Raw genomic sequence first — 16,322 nt, forward strand, 5'->3', positions numbered from 1 at the left:
AACCAAGGTTATTAAGATTTTAAAACTGGGGAAAATCCCTTAAAAATCCTCTCCGTCTGTAAAACCTATGATACGATTCTACAACACCGCCTTCTTCACACTGTGTTCGGCCATGGTTCACCCATTCCCTGCCAGCATCGTTGGATGATGGCAACGCTCCTACTCAAATTTCGAACGATTTATCGATTACTCCAACCTGCTTATTTTACCCCAACTGCACGTCCTCTGTCAGATGCTGAGATCTGCGTATATTGTTTACGCTGTCTGCGTGGCATAGTTACTGTCCAATTCAGTACACGGGATGAAATTAGAAAGATTTTATGCCCTGGTATCGACATCCCCCTGTTTATTATCGTCACCTGCTGCTGAGTGAAACTGCGCTGCAGCGTCATACATTCATCTTTCGGCCACCAGAGTTTGCAGTTTCCTATGTTCCATCGAGAGCTGTATGAATATCAGTTTGAGACCAATTTGCATTACTCCTTCATGGTACGTCGTCATTTTTTGTCTTCTAGTGTACATTCATTCTTCAAGAAGAATGAAATAATTCTAATTCCAAAAAAAGGAAGATACTAACAGGTGTGATTGTTACGAAACTATCAGTTCAATAACTCATGGGTATGAAATACTGACACAAATTACTTGCAGAAGAATGGAATAACTGGTGGAGGCCACCTCGCAGAAGATCAGTCTGGTTTCCAGAGACATGTAGGAATACGTGAGATGATGCTAACCCTACGACTTATTTTAGAAGGTAGGCTGAAGTAAATCTATGTTTATTTCATTTGCACACCTAGAGAAAGGTATTGGCAGTGTTACTCTCTGAAATTCTTAAGGTAACAGAACCATATACAGGAAGTGAAAGGTTATTCACGACTTGTACAGAAACCGTACTGAAGTTATACTAGTCAAAAGACATGAAAAGGAAGCTGTAGTTGCGAAGGGAGTCCGATAGGGTTGCTGTCTATTCCCGACATTATTCAATTTATAGTTTGAGCAAGTACTAAAGCAAGTCAAGGAGAAATTTCGATAGGGGATTTAAGTTCAGGTAGCAGAAATAAGAACGTCTACTACTACTACTACTACTACTACTACGTTTGCCGACGACACTGTAATTCTGTCGGAGACGCAAAGGACTTGGAAGAGCAGTTGAACAGAATGGATAATGTATTGAGCAAAGGTTATAAAATGAACATAAAAAAGTAATACAAGGGTAATGGAACGAAAAAAAATCGAATAACTAGATGCTGAGGGAATCAGACGAAGAAATGAGATACTAAAAACGGTAGACGTACTGATTATGGCCGAAATAGAGAGATAGAAAATACAGTTTGGAAACTACAAGAAAATATTTCTGAAAAAGACGAATTTGTTAAGTGTTAGGATATCTTTTCTGAAGGCTTTTGTCAGGAATGTATCCCTGTACGGAAGTGAAACGTGGACGATAAACAGTTCAGACAAGAAGAGAATAAATGATTTTGAAATGTAGTACCACAGAAGAATGCTGAACATTAGATGGGTATACTGAACCACTAATGAGGAGATACTGTATCTAAATGGGAGAGGGGGGAAGAAGTTTATGGCAAAACTTGACTTAAAGACGGGATCGGCTGATAGGACACATCCTGACGCATCAAGGAATCGTCAGTTTGTAATGGTGGGAAGTGTTCGAGGGAAAATTTTTAGAAAGAGACCAAGGCTCGAATACAGTGAGTGGATGTAGGATGCAGTAGTTACAGAGATAAAGAGGCTTGCACAGGATAGACTAGAGTGAGGAGCTGCATCAAACAAGTCTTTGGACTGAAGACCTCAACAACAACATTGTTTCTGCCAGTGATATTCATTTTGGTGTTGAATAATGCTGCTTATGCAGGGTGAAAAGTATTTAAACCGACAAGGGGACATCAAAACAAATATTTTTCCCTAATGTCATTTTTTCCTATGAGGAGTATTTAAACCGGTAGAGGAAGATTTCTATGGCGGCAAATTAATTAAACCAACAAACACTTTTCCATTTTTTATGACCAAGAGACAACACATTAACACAATCCAATTTCAATTACCGTAGATTTTCAAAAATGCCTCCATTGACACGTAAACAAAGGTTACACCGTCGGATCATGTTCTGCCTGACACGGGCAAAAACCCTGCTGCTGCTACTATCCGGGGAGCTAGATCCTCTTCTGATGCAACAGGGGTTGCGTAAACAAGGTTGCGCATCTCTCCCCACACAAAAAAGTCCGGAGGGGACATATCTGGGGATCGAGCAGGCCATGGTATAGGACCACCAGTGCCAATCCACGTTTGTGGGAACTGTCGGTCCAGGAATCGACCCCCACGACGACTGAAATGTGCCCCGTCATGTTGGAACCACTTGCGTTGTCTTGTAGGGAGCGGGACGTCTTCCAGCAATTCTGGCAATGCTCTGGCGAGAAAATTGTAATAGTGCCTGCCATTTAATGGCCTAGGTAGCAGATACAGCCCAATTAAACAGTCCTCAACAATACCGACCCACAAATTAACGATGAACCCCACTTGATGAGCGCTAGTAACTCTGGCATGAGGGTTATCCTCACTCCAAACATGCGAATTGTGCATGTTGAAGACACCATCACGCCCGAACGTTGCTTCATCGGTAAACAACACAGAGGATAGAAATGTAGGATGCATTTCACACTGTTCCAGGTATCACTGAGAAAACTGTGCTCTGGGTGGATAATCAACTGGTTCCAGGTTGTCGACACGCTGTAAGTGAAATGGACGTAACAATTGCTCTCGAAGTACTGTTCTTACATTCGTCTGATTCGTCCCCATGTTACGTGCAATTGTACGAGTGCTGATTGAAGGATCCCGCTCCACATGCTGCAAGACAGCTTCCTCAAATTGCAGCTCGTCCGTTGTGGTGCGCTACGTAGTACGCACCAACCATATCAGTGTACTCACCCCAGGTGTGTAGTTCCATTAGTAAACAGAGACAATGCACTACTACCCTGGTGGACAGCAGTTGCCTACAACTGAAGAGCGTAATACGGCCTCTAACAACTGAAGAGCGTAATACGGCCTCCACCGGTTTAAATAATCCTCATAGGAAAAAATGACATTAGGAAAAAATATTTGTTTTGATGTCACCTACAACCTCCCAGAGTTTGTCTGTTTAAATACTTTTCATCCTGTATACGAGCGTTATTAGGGAAGTAAGGTCCGATCGGTTGTGAAATGGAAACCACAGTGAAAAATCAAATATGATTTATTTGCAATAGTTAGCTACAACTTCCAACGACTTCTCTACATGTTTACCGCTCCGATTTAGACATTTGTCGTAGCGTTGTACCAACTTTCTAGTACCCTAGCCAATTCTCTACGCTATTCTGCAGATCTTTGTCTGTGCCAAATGTTGTCTTTACAGCCAGCTGTTCATGAGAGCAGACAGCATGAGATCAGAAGGAACCGAGCCCGGGGTGTATGGTGGGTGATCAAACATTTCCCATCGGAAACGCTGCAGGAGCGTCTTCATTGCCCCTGCAGTGTGCGGCCGGGAATATTGCCACGAAGAAGGAAATGCATGACAATCTCTCAGCACTTGGTGGGAGACACCGGAGACACTATTGTTCTAGACATTTTTACATGCTCACTGTGCACTAGTAACGGAATAGAGCGACCTGATGCAGTCGACGGGCGTGGTAGAGCCACTAACCAACACAACTGTGGAAAGATTCTTCGGATTTTCACTGTGGTTTCTATGTCGTGACCGATCGAATAACCCTCGTACAAGCCCAACCGAAGATAACATTTGTAGTAGAGATTTACTGCAGGACAGGAGTCGGCCAGTGGTTCTCTGCCGAAAGTTGGCGATGGAGCGGGCGAAGAAGGCAGCCAATCAGCTTTTATGATAAACACGAACCGACATGGTTCACCACATCTTAAACAGACAGAATGCAGACGAGGGGAGGTGTTCCAGCTCTCTGGTTCTGGCGTGCCGACGCAGGCTTTTCACGTGGATGAGAGCGGCGGCCCGGCTACCACATCATCCTGGCGGACGGCGGCTGACGGCTCTGTGTTGGCGGTGTAGCAGCGAGGCGACGTCCCTGTGCTGGGGCTGGATACTCAGGCAGGGGTCGTTGGTTCGCCGCCCGGCGGATGCAGTGTCATACGTCGGCGACCGATTGACACAGTCTCTGCGTCATCGGACGGCCCAGATGTAACAACTTGCTGATGCACTGTTCCTGCTGGTTTAAATAATGCTTCCACGTGCTGACAGTTGCGAAAGGCCGCCTGCATCGAGGCCGCGTCGAAACATCTGGAGCGTGGTCGATGGCCTGGTGTGGCGTAATAGCTAGGTCGATCGCTCGTGCGACGGGAGTCCGCGTGACATTCCTAACGCGGAAGCGCAAGTTGCTGAAACCGTGTCTGCTGTTGCTGCTGAGCTGGCAGGGTATCGCGATCTCTAACTGCAGCCTGGTTGCTGGGCATCGGTCACGGTTGTCTATATTTGAGACGTTACACAGTTACTTATTTGAAGTAAGGGCAATGCTGCAACAGCTTTCCTTTGTATGGAATCTGGAACGTAGATGAAAGGTGCAAACTTGGGTTTTTGTGTGAAAGTTGATTCCAGACACATTATTGTTCGATCTACCAGGGAATGAATGTTCCCTTTCGGCACGAAGGCTGCTGAATCGACGTGTGACCGCTAAATTGCTTGCTCTTGGTTGTGCAGGAAAGTGCCCGCACACGGTTGGACTCTGTTCAAGTCCAAAGGTTCTGCTTCTGAGACCAGTGGTTATCCAAATAAAGGCAGTGGCTAATCAATATCTCTAGGTGGCACACGCTTGTGGAAAGAAAGGTCACGTACAATCCGTATGTTTGTAAGGGAACAAACGTATGAATTCTGCCCACTCACAAAAATCTAGTCTGAAGACCCATGTAATTAATGCAGTGTATTCAAGGATTGCTGCAGACATTAACAAAACTACCAAACGAACTGTTTCTTCAGTGTTATGCCACTCCAACAAACGTTTTGTTCATTTGGATATTAGTGAAATTTCAGTTGGACACTGGTGTCTCTGTTACATTGCTGAATCGTAGCACATATGAACTATTAGGCTCCCTTACGCCTGTCTAAAACTAGCACACACCTGATGGCTTATTATGGACAAGACATTCCCGTTCCCAGAAAATGTACTTTGCCTGCCATGTTGAAGTGTGTGTGAAATCTTATGGGACTTAACTGCTAAGGTCATCAGTCCCTAAGCTGACACACTACTTAACCTAATTTATCCTAAGGACAAACACACACACCCATGCCCGAGGGAGGACTCGAACCTCCACCGGGACCAGCCGTCCAGTCCATGACTGCAGCGCCATAGACCGCTCGGCTAATCCCGCGCGGCTGCCTGCCATGTATCACTCGCATATGTGAACTATAACTTTCACTGTGCTACAATCATATTTGGCCTTGATTCGTTAGATTTGTTTGGCTTTCAAGTTCAGGACAATGTGTTGTCAGTGACTGCTTTCAATGCTAAAGACAGTGTAGCTAACTTGCTGAAAGAATTCCCTGAACTCTTTTCTGAAGCTTAGGGCAAGACTAAAAATTTTGTTGCACATATTACTTTGAAAGGCAATGCTCAGCCGAAATTTTGCTGTGCCAGAACTGTTCCCATTGCATTATGGGACAAAGTCGCTGCTGAACTTAAAGAATTGCAAGATAGCGGAGCTATTGCACACATACAAGCTAGTCCATGGGCAAGTCCAATGGTTTTGCTCCCCAAACCTTCAGGTCGTATTCGCCTCTGTGTTGACTTTAAGTCTACACTCAGCCCACAAACTGTGATTGATAGTTATCCATTGACACACACAAAGGATCTTATGGACAGATTAGGCGCTGGTCGTTATTTTTCAAAAACTGATTTGCGCGATGCATGTCTTCCAATACCACTAGATGAAGAATTTCATAACATGTGTGTTGTGAACACTCATATGGGCTTTTTTCAAATATTTGCGTTTGCCTTTTGGCAGTGCTTCTGCACCCACCATTTTTAACGATATTTGGAACAGCTGCCTGCGCAGGTACCAAACTGTTCAAACTATTTTGACGATACTGCAAATCTGCGTGCTTTGTTTCGTGTGTTATCTGATGGAGAAATAAAGTGTAGACCGGAAAAGTGTGATTTTTTAAAACCTGAGTTGCAGTACCTTGGTCATGTAATAAACACTCAAGGTGTACATCCTCTTCAGTCACATTCGTTAACCATACGAGACTTGCCAGTTCCTCGCAATATCACAGAACTGCAGTCAGTTTTAGGGAAAATGAACTATTATATTCGATTCATACCGAATGCTGCACAAACTGCAGCTTCATTGCATCGTTTGCATCGCAAGAGTGTCCTTTCTGTCTGGACAGATGAGTGCCAAGCAGCTTTTCAGAAACTTAAAGGTACGTTGCTCAGTGATCGATGCTTGGCCCACTTTGATCCATACAAACTAGTTGTGTTGCACGTTGATGCTTCCTCTTAAGGAATAAGTGCAGTGCTTTCATACAGATTTGATGATAAAGACAGGCCTATCACTTTCGCATCAAAAGTGTTGTCCAAAACTCGGTGTAACTATTTGCAAATAGAAAAAGAGGCATTGGCTATTGTTTACGGTGTCACCAAAGTCCACCACTATTTGTATGGCAGAAAATTCTATTTAGTAACGGATCACAAACCATTGCAGTCCTTGTTTCAACCGATGAAGCCGGTTTCGTTACGAACTGCCCAAATATTGCAAAGATGGGTTTTGTTGCACGAGATTGTGTATCGTCCGACAGCTCAACATGGTAATGCGGACGCACTTTCACGTCTTCCAATTGGCCCTGTTACAGACTTTGACGCTTCTGCTGCATCTTTTTATCACATCGGTGTTCAGGATTCTCAATTGCTTCAATCCTTTCCTCTGAACTGCAGGAAAATTAGGCCACGGAAACTGATTTAGGTTTGAACATTTTGTTAAAATGCATTCGCACATCTTGGCCTCACTCATTGCATAGCATAAAGAACTCTGTAGTGCGCCGATACTTTGCACGTCGGCAAAGCCTCGCTCTACAGAAAGGTGTGATTCTTGTTCAAAATGACAGTTGACAGTCACATGTGTTGATTCCCAACGCTTTGCAAAAAGAAGTGTTGCACTTACTTCACCAAGGACAGTGGGAGATTGTTCGTACGAAACAGTTAGCCCGTCGACATTATATTTGGCAAGGTATGGACACCCACATAGAACAGATGACGCCACAGTGTCATGCATGTGCGGAAAATCAGTCCGCTCCGCCACAAAAATACTCTGCTTGGCCTAAATCGCAATCACCATGCCAACGTGTGCACATAGACTTTGTGGGGCCTTTTTGGAACACTCGTTGGTTAGTTGTGGTTGACTCCTGTAGCAAGTTTCCTTTTGCTGTGTCAATGAACTCGACAGCGTCACGTAGCACAGTCCAGGCGTTGTCCTCTACTTTCTGCCTCGCAGATTCGCCTGAAGTCACAGTGTCGGATAACGGCTCTCAGTTCACGTCAAATGAATTTGAAACATTCTGTGAATGCAGTGGCATACAACATTTAACTAGTGCACCGTTCCATCCATAGTCAAACGGTGAAGCGGAACATTTTGTCACAACCTTCAAGCAGTAGATGGCCAAACTTCGCACCGCACACATCAGGGATCAAGCATTGCAATTGTTTCTCGTATCCACGAGATGGACCATCGCAGGCGGAATTGCTTCACCTCCTTAGCATCCGGCGCCGAAAGATGGCCGCAAGTATCGCTTCCCGCCGTATGGTGTTGTATTTTGCAGGGTTTTTAGCGGGAGCAGACGGTGGGCGCGAGGCGAGATCCTTCATCGACTTGGCGCAAGCATGTATCACATTTCAGGCTCCGACGTATTGCAGCGCCGACACCGCAATCAAATTCGCCACTGTCATGCGCACGGTGATCCTTCTGTACCTCCTTACCCAGATTTACGGATCCCGAGGACAGCGCGGCCACAGCAGCCGCTAGAGGGTGTCATCACGACACCGTGAGACGACGCCATGGTGACGAAGCCTTCGCCTCCTCTGCCCCCTCTCGTCCCACCGATGGAGCTGGAACCGCTCACGCCGCAGCAGCCGACCCCTTAGAAAGCCTTTGTTTTGGGCCTCAGGAGGTGGACGCGTACCCTTTTGGTCGTTTCCTGGGGGACGTTCCAGCCAGAGCGAAGGCCAGATGGCGGGGTACGACTGGAGGTCTGCCGTCCCCAGCATCCACGTTCCTGCCTGCCCCGCCATTGTCCTGCTCCCTATACGACGACAGTTCCTCGCTTTGGGGGAGGAGGAATGTTACGGCGTAAAGTCAAGCGCCGGCACGTCAGTCGGGAACGAGAGAGCAGAGACGGCTGTGAAGAAGACGGCAGCCAATCGAACGCTGACCGTCCCCTGACCGTCGCTGACCCACAACGCGACAGCACCGGCCTCTATGCGAAGAGGACATAAGCGCCGCGCCAGACTGGTCGCGCCCAGTTCTACGAGAAGCGTCAAAGCTCATTACTTTACTCGTACATTCTATGTAGCTCAAACTTGGAACTGATATACTGAAGAAACTCGATTATTTTGTCTGTTACCTTTTTCTTGGGACACATCTATGTAATTCTCAAAGTAAAGTATGTCATTTCTTTTTCGTAATAAAACTCATTAATACGATTTGTTTGAATGTTGTCTAGCGATCCGAGAAAACAGATTTCCTAGCCTCTCCATATTAGACGACTAGGCAGGATTCAACATTTTTGAATAAAACCACAAGAAAAGACTGAAAAAACTGTTGATAAACAACAACAAATCACATAAATTAATTTGTTATATCTTTGTTTTTATGTCGTCACCTGCTACAGAACAACTAATCTATAGAGAAATTTTTTTTGTTAGTAATAATTTGTTTATAATAAGACTGATCCTCTCCATATGGTGCACAGAAATCAAGTGATGCACCCATGCAATGCCCCTAGTTACAGAGAGGATGACGAGGTGTTACTCGCCATTTTAATGTGCTCCCTTTGGTCGAGAGAGATTGGGGTAGACGAGAATTTTCCCGCCATTTTAATGTGCTGCAGTTGGATGAGATACACAGGTTGGTGGGAGGGGTTTCCCGCTAGTATTTACTCGCACATGTGCCCGACGACCACGTGACCGGTGCTGGTTACGTCGTGACCTTGTGTGTACCACGTACAAAGGTACCATCTAGGAAAATTCACTGTGCTTAAATTAAGTTTTGCTTGTATCGTGCTCACAGATCCTTAATCATTATAAGGTGATCCTTGGAAAAATACAGTACTGATACTAATCTATTAGCATAACTAGTTCGTACAAACTTCGCAATTTTAATAATATCAGCGCTTCTTACCATAATCAATTAACTTGAGTTGTTTCTATGTTGTATTGTAATGAAGCGGTTTAGCTTACTTGGTTTCCTGTGTCTGACTGAAAAGACGCAGTGCACTGCCTTTGGGTGGATACAAGTCTTGGTCATAATCATGGGATGTGTTATTTAAATGATTCTCTGTGTACGTGCATGAATGTGATTCCTGAGTGCCTTTACGCGTGTGTGACTGGCGGTGTTTTTTTCAACTTAATGCTCTGAAATGACAAAATTCGGGCAAGTTGTGAGGTTATATGTTGTTTTAAATATTGGTGAGTAATTTAAGAAATGGATAAAGTGACAATAACAATCATCAGAATAGGTATTTCTTATTTTTGGAAGAATATCAGTTCACTGCATACTCCTGGTAACGACGTAGCATAATGTGCGTCGAACACTAGGAGAATGTATTGTACTGAAAGTCTTAACGAAGATACACGGAGAATGAGAACGCTTTTCTCGGGAGTGCAGACAGGGAATTGCAGAGATTGCAATTTGCAGCCGGCCAAGTTGAGAAGTGGGGAGCCGTCGGCTGTCGATAGCCGTCACGTTAATTGCGGGCGGCTCGTTTATCCTCGTCAGGCGACCGCAAGAATTCAATAACGGACGCCCAAGGCGCCCGGACAACTTCCTCCCGCCACTCTCCCTTACACCCTCTTTCTCACCGCCGCACATCTTTTTCAAAAACCACTTACCGCTTACTTTCTCCCTGCTCTCTGTCGCGGCATTCTTTACGTTCTATTTTAAAGGCTGCCCTCAGTCAATTTTTCAACAGGTTCCAGGTCCCGCAATTATTTCCCAGCCGTCAGGTCCTTTCTTCCACCGAGACAGCTCCAAATCTACGCTAAAATACTCATTTATCAGAAGGCGGTGAGCTACTGTCTGGAGCTCCTTTGTCAGCACAGTAACAAGTGTGTTTTAATCTGCATCGTAAATTAAGCTCACAAAATCCTTAAAATTTCGACGTCGTTGCGTGTCTGGACGTGAAACTTTATTTTCTCCAGTAGTCTGACGGTAGGTAAGAGCACACGGTTCTTCAACATATTCGTATATGCTGAGCGATTTTCATGCTCTTGGAGCATCAGCAGTTCCATTTTACGAGAAAAGTGTTACTTTCTCTGCCATTGGCCTCTCCTTGTATTATAAATATAAGAGATGTTTTATCTTGTTTAGGTAAAACGCATAATTTCACCGATATAATAGCAGCTATTAACTCAGGCAGCAGTTGTCAAGATGCTCACTCAAAGTGAGGCGTAGGGAAATTTCCAAAGATGTCCTCTCTCAACATTGGGCATCACACAACGTATGATCACATGGTATTAGGTAATATGGGAAGCAGAAAGGATGTTCTAAAGTGCGCGTCATTTATGTTGGCGGCCGAGTTTAGGTTCGTTCTGCGCATCTGACGTCACAAAACACAGTGAGCCAATGAACAGAGAACGACGTTGCCAGATCTCGACTGCAGTGCAGAGCATGGACGAGTGTCTTCAGTTTTAGAAACGTTCAGTCATAAATAAAGTCATAGAACAAAAGCAATGTCTTGATAGCAGACATTCTTTTATAGAAAGTTTGAAAAAAGCATTCTTTATACCAATTGCTTCATATTCTATTAATTAATTAAACCAAACAAGAAATAAGACTCCTAATTCAGGCGATAGCAAGAAAAGGTGTTTGTATCAATCACACGAATCGCTTTTTCACAATAAAAAACAGCGGTAATTGTTTATTTCCTATTGTACTTCGACGAAGCGTGAGTAATTCATAGTCATACCAACAGTGTTTATCAGTATTTTGCGTGACGTGTTAGAGTCTTTATGGAATACTTTAGACAGACGAGTTGCGATAGCGTAACGGTTAAGGTGGTGGGCTTCTATGTGAAAGGTTGTGAGTTCAAACCTTGTGTGGAATGTAATATTTTCATTATTTAAAAACAATATCGAAGTGCGTTACTTCACGAATTATATTCGTTTGAATGCAATTTTTTGAAATTTCTAGTGCTTTTATAGCGAAAGACGGAATATTTCTCAATAATACATATGACACCTATGTGGTACTTAAACGAGATATTGTTATAGAGTAAATTTTATATGAAATTTAGGTATCTTGTCCACATTTCATTCTCAAGTCCGGAAAGTATGCTCTACGGACTTTTACCTCTGCAAACTCTTCAAAATTTCGTGCAATGGTTTACTATATTTAATGCTGCATAATAACTGCGTTGAACATCGAAACAAAATTAAGTCATTTATGAGGGGAAGGTATCAGTCAAGAAGATGTGTGAAAATCTAATTTTTGGGCCAAATAGTTTTTGTGGAATGGAATGATAAGACTGTCAAAGCAGTCGGTACACGATGTGTCTGCACAGGCGAGCAGTGCAGTGATGACAAAATTGCGCACAGCGCGGAATGCGGGGAGCACGTCTCTGTAGCAGCGAAAGGGTTAATGAAGCCGTGGTGGCTTTACTTCATGAACTGCGCGCTCTCCCCTAAACGTAAGTCTGCGAACTATACTATACTATGGTGCTGCTTCTATTGGCGCGTGCGTCGCGTGCAACTGGCAACGCAGCAATCTCCCGCGTCGGGGCGGGCATGCGCGAGCCGCCAAGATAAAAGAATTGAACTATAGCAACCTGAAACTTTTAGTTGAAGCTTGAGCCATTACTGGATAGCTTAGTCCGAGCGTTGCATATGTAATGTACGAAATCTGCCAAGATACTTAGTTCAATTAATATAAGAATAATAACAGGGTAATAATGATAAGTTGGAAGTGAAATTTTTAGTGAAAGTCCTGTATACCACCAAGAAAAGAATTTTGTGTTCATTTATTGTGAGCTACAGCAATGTAATGGCATACCATCAGGAAGCTGATTATTTCCGTGTGTCGCAAAGATGCGAGATGCTTGATTAGTTGTGTAGTGTGCCTGAGAGTAGATATAAGTAGGGCAGTTGCACCACCGTCTACGTAGAGGATGGTTCAGCTGTCCCTAGTGATCTATAATGGAACCGGCAGTGAACAAGACGTTTTTGTATGAAATCTAATATAGTTAAATATTACACTGGAACATGTTTTCGCTACAGGCCTTAGTTTTCGATTTATTCAAGAAAAACTTACAAAAGTGAGCTTCAGACACACTCCCACTTACTCTCTCAGCCTTCACCGGTCTAGTACATTGTTCATGGCACACCTTCCATCCACTGAATAAAAATTTGTGACAGCACAAATTATTTCCCACATTCGATCTTTTTGGTTTTCATTGACTGGCCTTACTACGCCACCAGCTTAGTGGTGTACTTATAAATTGTAAAACTGATGTTTGTGTAAATTTAAATTGTACCTAACGGTTTTGTGGATTTAGCAGCATAAAATGAACTACTGTGCTTGTAAGGGTTAAGTTTTAATCGACGTGTCAAAGTAGTTAGTTGTAGCTGTACGTTTACAAAAGTCGATTTGCTTTAATTATCCTCACGGGTACGTTTAAATTAATAACGTTAACAAAATAGCCGACTATGCTGGTGGCGTAATAGTCCAATCAATAATGAGCATAAAAGGTCGTATATCGGGAATAATTCGTAAATTTTTGAACAGTGGTAGGAGACAGTTCCATGAAAAACATACTACAAATCCTGACTGATGATGGAGAATGAGCGGGGGGGGGGGGGGGGGGGGTGTTGAGTGAATCGAAAACAGTAGTCTCCAGGGAAATTGTGACTCAGTGCAAAGTTTAACAACATTATCTTTCCTACAAAAAGATCGTCTTAATTTTTTCTGTAGGACTATTAATTTGCGCGTAGCGAGCGAGAAAAAGTGAAAATCTCGCGCGTGGTTTTTGAAGGCCAGATGGACATTGGGGGTTGCATAAAACGACATATGTAGGGGCATCTGAATCACCCCGTACATGGTACTGGTCGTCGGACATGACAGTTCATTTACAGAGAGCTCGCAATAAAACGAGAAACATTGACACTACTCCAAACCATGTTCGAAGACCGTGGCGTGTCGCATTATTATATTTGGATACAGAAAGGCTTTATTTGTGTCTATGAAAAATCTGTAAGGCTCTTTTTAGACAGTGAAGCATCACCTTTTCCATTATACCTGCAGCTGAAGGGTCTTACTTTGGATACTCACCCTCTTTTGCGAAAATTGTACCATAAAGAAGGATTTATGGGCTGAAAATACCTTTATATCTGTTAGTATAGGTTATCTGTCTTGAGCTGACTGCAATGTAATTAAAAAGAATTACACCAGACGCGTTTCGCTTTTATTTGCAAAGCATCTTCCGTGGTATTCTGTAAATTGGATACACACGTTTGTACATTTGTTTATTTATTTTGATTCTTTTAGGTTGAAAACAGCGTTTTCTTTATGAAGTTGGTCTGTAAGCTACTTACGGTGTTTCTTTACATAGTCTGCACCTTCCCCTCGTGATAGCAGTGGTTGATGCCAACAGCCTTCATTTGACATCTGCAGTTTTTGGCATTTTGCGTTATTTCCTGCGCTGCACTATTTATAATTGACTTCCTTAACTGTTTTTCACTCATCACTGCAACAATGTTTATGCCTATTCGTTTGTTTTCGTTCGCGTTGTGAGTGTTGCCAACCTATGAAACTATTGTGTGTGTGTGTGTGAGAGAGAGAGAGAGAGAGAGAGTTGGTGAAATTGTCTTGTATGTAGGTAGAGACGTGAGAGGGGTGGTGCTTTTTTCTCCAAGGGGGGGGGGGGGGGGGAGGAACGACAGGGATAGCCTGGACAGTGATGAGCCTATGGTTATTTTTGTACCTTTAATGTTATAAGAAATGGAAATGAGCGTATGGTATCATTGGCCGGGAGGCACCATCCGGGAAAGTTCGGCCGCGAAGTGCAAGTCTTATTTCAGTCGACGCCACACATATTGGGCGACTTGCGCGTCGGTTATGAGGATGTAATGATGATGAGGACAACACAACACCCAGTCCCCGAGCGGAGAAAATCTCCTACCCGGTCGGGAATCGAACCCGGGCCCGCTTGCATGGGAGGCGAGCACGTTACCGCTCAGCTAATCAGGAGGACTTTTAATGTTATATTAAGTGGTCAATCAGTTTAAAGAGTGTGTGGTTTGTCAAGTTGATCTGATCATTTATAAGTTGTTTCTTGGAATGAACAGGACTGATTTTCTTCCATGTCCTTGCCGAATCCAAACCAGTGCCTTCACTGCCTTGTCTCTAATGAACTCGCAAAACAATTTTTGACATAAAACCTAGTATCCGGCGTGCAGCCCAAGAGACCAAGTCCGAATCATTCACTGAATGCAATGATAAGATGGGCTGTCCCTCAGAATATTAATTACGACTATCTAGACGAACTGGAGAAACTGTAGGAATTGAAGTTTCTACAGGAAGAGTTGTTTCGAGCTCGAGCTGCTCTACTGATTTATCTGCTCACGGTCAAGTGGTAAACAGTTCTCAGTGTAAACGTAAAACGGAGAGTTCGAAACCACTCATTCTTTTCCTTTTCTTCCCGCTAAAAGTATGTCTACCGGACTCTCAAAGATAAATTACTTATCTAAATCACCAGTGATAAGGAAACTGCCATAAATATTTCCGCGAAAGAGCTCGTGGCTTTCTGTCCAGACCAGAACAATTTCTGCCACTGTGGCTGTCCAAGTGATAGCGACGCTTCCTGTCTTGCGCCTATGATCTGTAGCGAACGTTTCTGTACTCTCATTGACAAGTATGAAATTGAAATGATAATTAAATGGACACCCTAGCTGCAAACAGGCGTTGATGTACTTCATTGGGAACATGTTGAAAATGTGTGCCCCGACCGGGACTCGAACCCGGGATCTCCTGCTTACATGGCAGATGCTCTATCCATCTGAGCCACCGCGGGCACAGAGGATAGTGCGTCTGCAGGGACTTCTCCCTTGCACGCTCCCCGTGAGATCCACATTCCCAACATTCCCATTCGAGTCCCGGTCGGGGCACACGAGTAATGAGTATGATGGGCAAACATCTATTAGGCGCACTGCGAATGTAGTAGTGTGGACATGTTGGGAATGTGGATCTCACGGGGAGCGTGCAAGGGATAAGTCCCTGCAGACGCACTATCCTCTGTGCCGGCGGTGGCTCAGATGGACGCAGTCTACCTTCGGCAGTGACAGTGCGGACCGTGTTGCCTGCCGGCCGCGCTGTGGTGCGCGCGCCTGTTTGTTTACGCCGGAGCAGCTACGCGTGTGCGGTGTTGTGAGTCTAGAACGAGATGGCACACTCGTACAGAAAAACGACTTTGAAGTTCAGTTTTGCGAACGACTATACACGACCAAAGGCACACGAGATTGAACGTTTCTTCAGAGAAGAGGTAAAAATCGATCCACAGGAAATTGTGGGAATCAATTTATCGCTCGTTTCAAGCGTCGTCTATGTCAAGCTTGTTGACGAGGCTGCTTGCGAAAGACTTCTACAACGATCACCGAACGGGTATCGTTTCTGTCATGCCGACGGAAATGTTGGTGCGGTTACAGTCGATCACTCGGGAATGGGGATCCGCACTATACGAGTCTTCGAACTTCCGTTTGAGGTCCCGTCTGAACTTGTTACCGACGCCTTTCGACCATACGGTACAGTTCTATCCCATGTGGCCGAAAAATGGACGAGTTTTACCATGTACCCCGTTTAAAATGGGGCGAGACAAATACGGATAGAACTGCGCAAGCACGTCCCCTCTTATTTGTACATAGGAGGTTGTCGAGCGATTATAATCTATGATGGGCAACCTCGCACTTGCTCGGGGTGCGGGAAAGAAGGTCACGTCGGCTCGGAATGCCTCCAGCGACGTTTAGTGCAAACTCCACGGGATGACGTTCAGGCGCCACAACCGACGACTGTCTTACCGTTGACCTTTGTGTAAGCCCTGAGAGGCGACGTGA

At 44.3% G+C, this 16,322-nt stretch overlaps 1 non-coding gene across 1 annotated transcript; it reads right to left on the reverse strand.

Annotated features, from left to right (window-relative positions):
- Positions 1-15,212: 15,212 nt before the first annotated feature.
- On the reverse strand, positions 15,213-15,287 carry Trnat-ugu. The gene has a single exon. It is a non-coding gene; the product is annotated as a tRNA-Thr (tRNA).
- Positions 15,288-16,322: the final 1,035 nt, after the last annotated feature.

The sequence above is a fragment of the Schistocerca americana genome, chromosome X (assembly GCF_021461395.2).
Source record: "Schistocerca americana isolate TAMUIC-IGC-003095 chromosome X, iqSchAmer2.1, whole genome shotgun sequence".
NCBI lineage: Eukaryota > Metazoa > Arthropoda > Insecta > Orthoptera > Acrididae > Schistocerca > Schistocerca americana.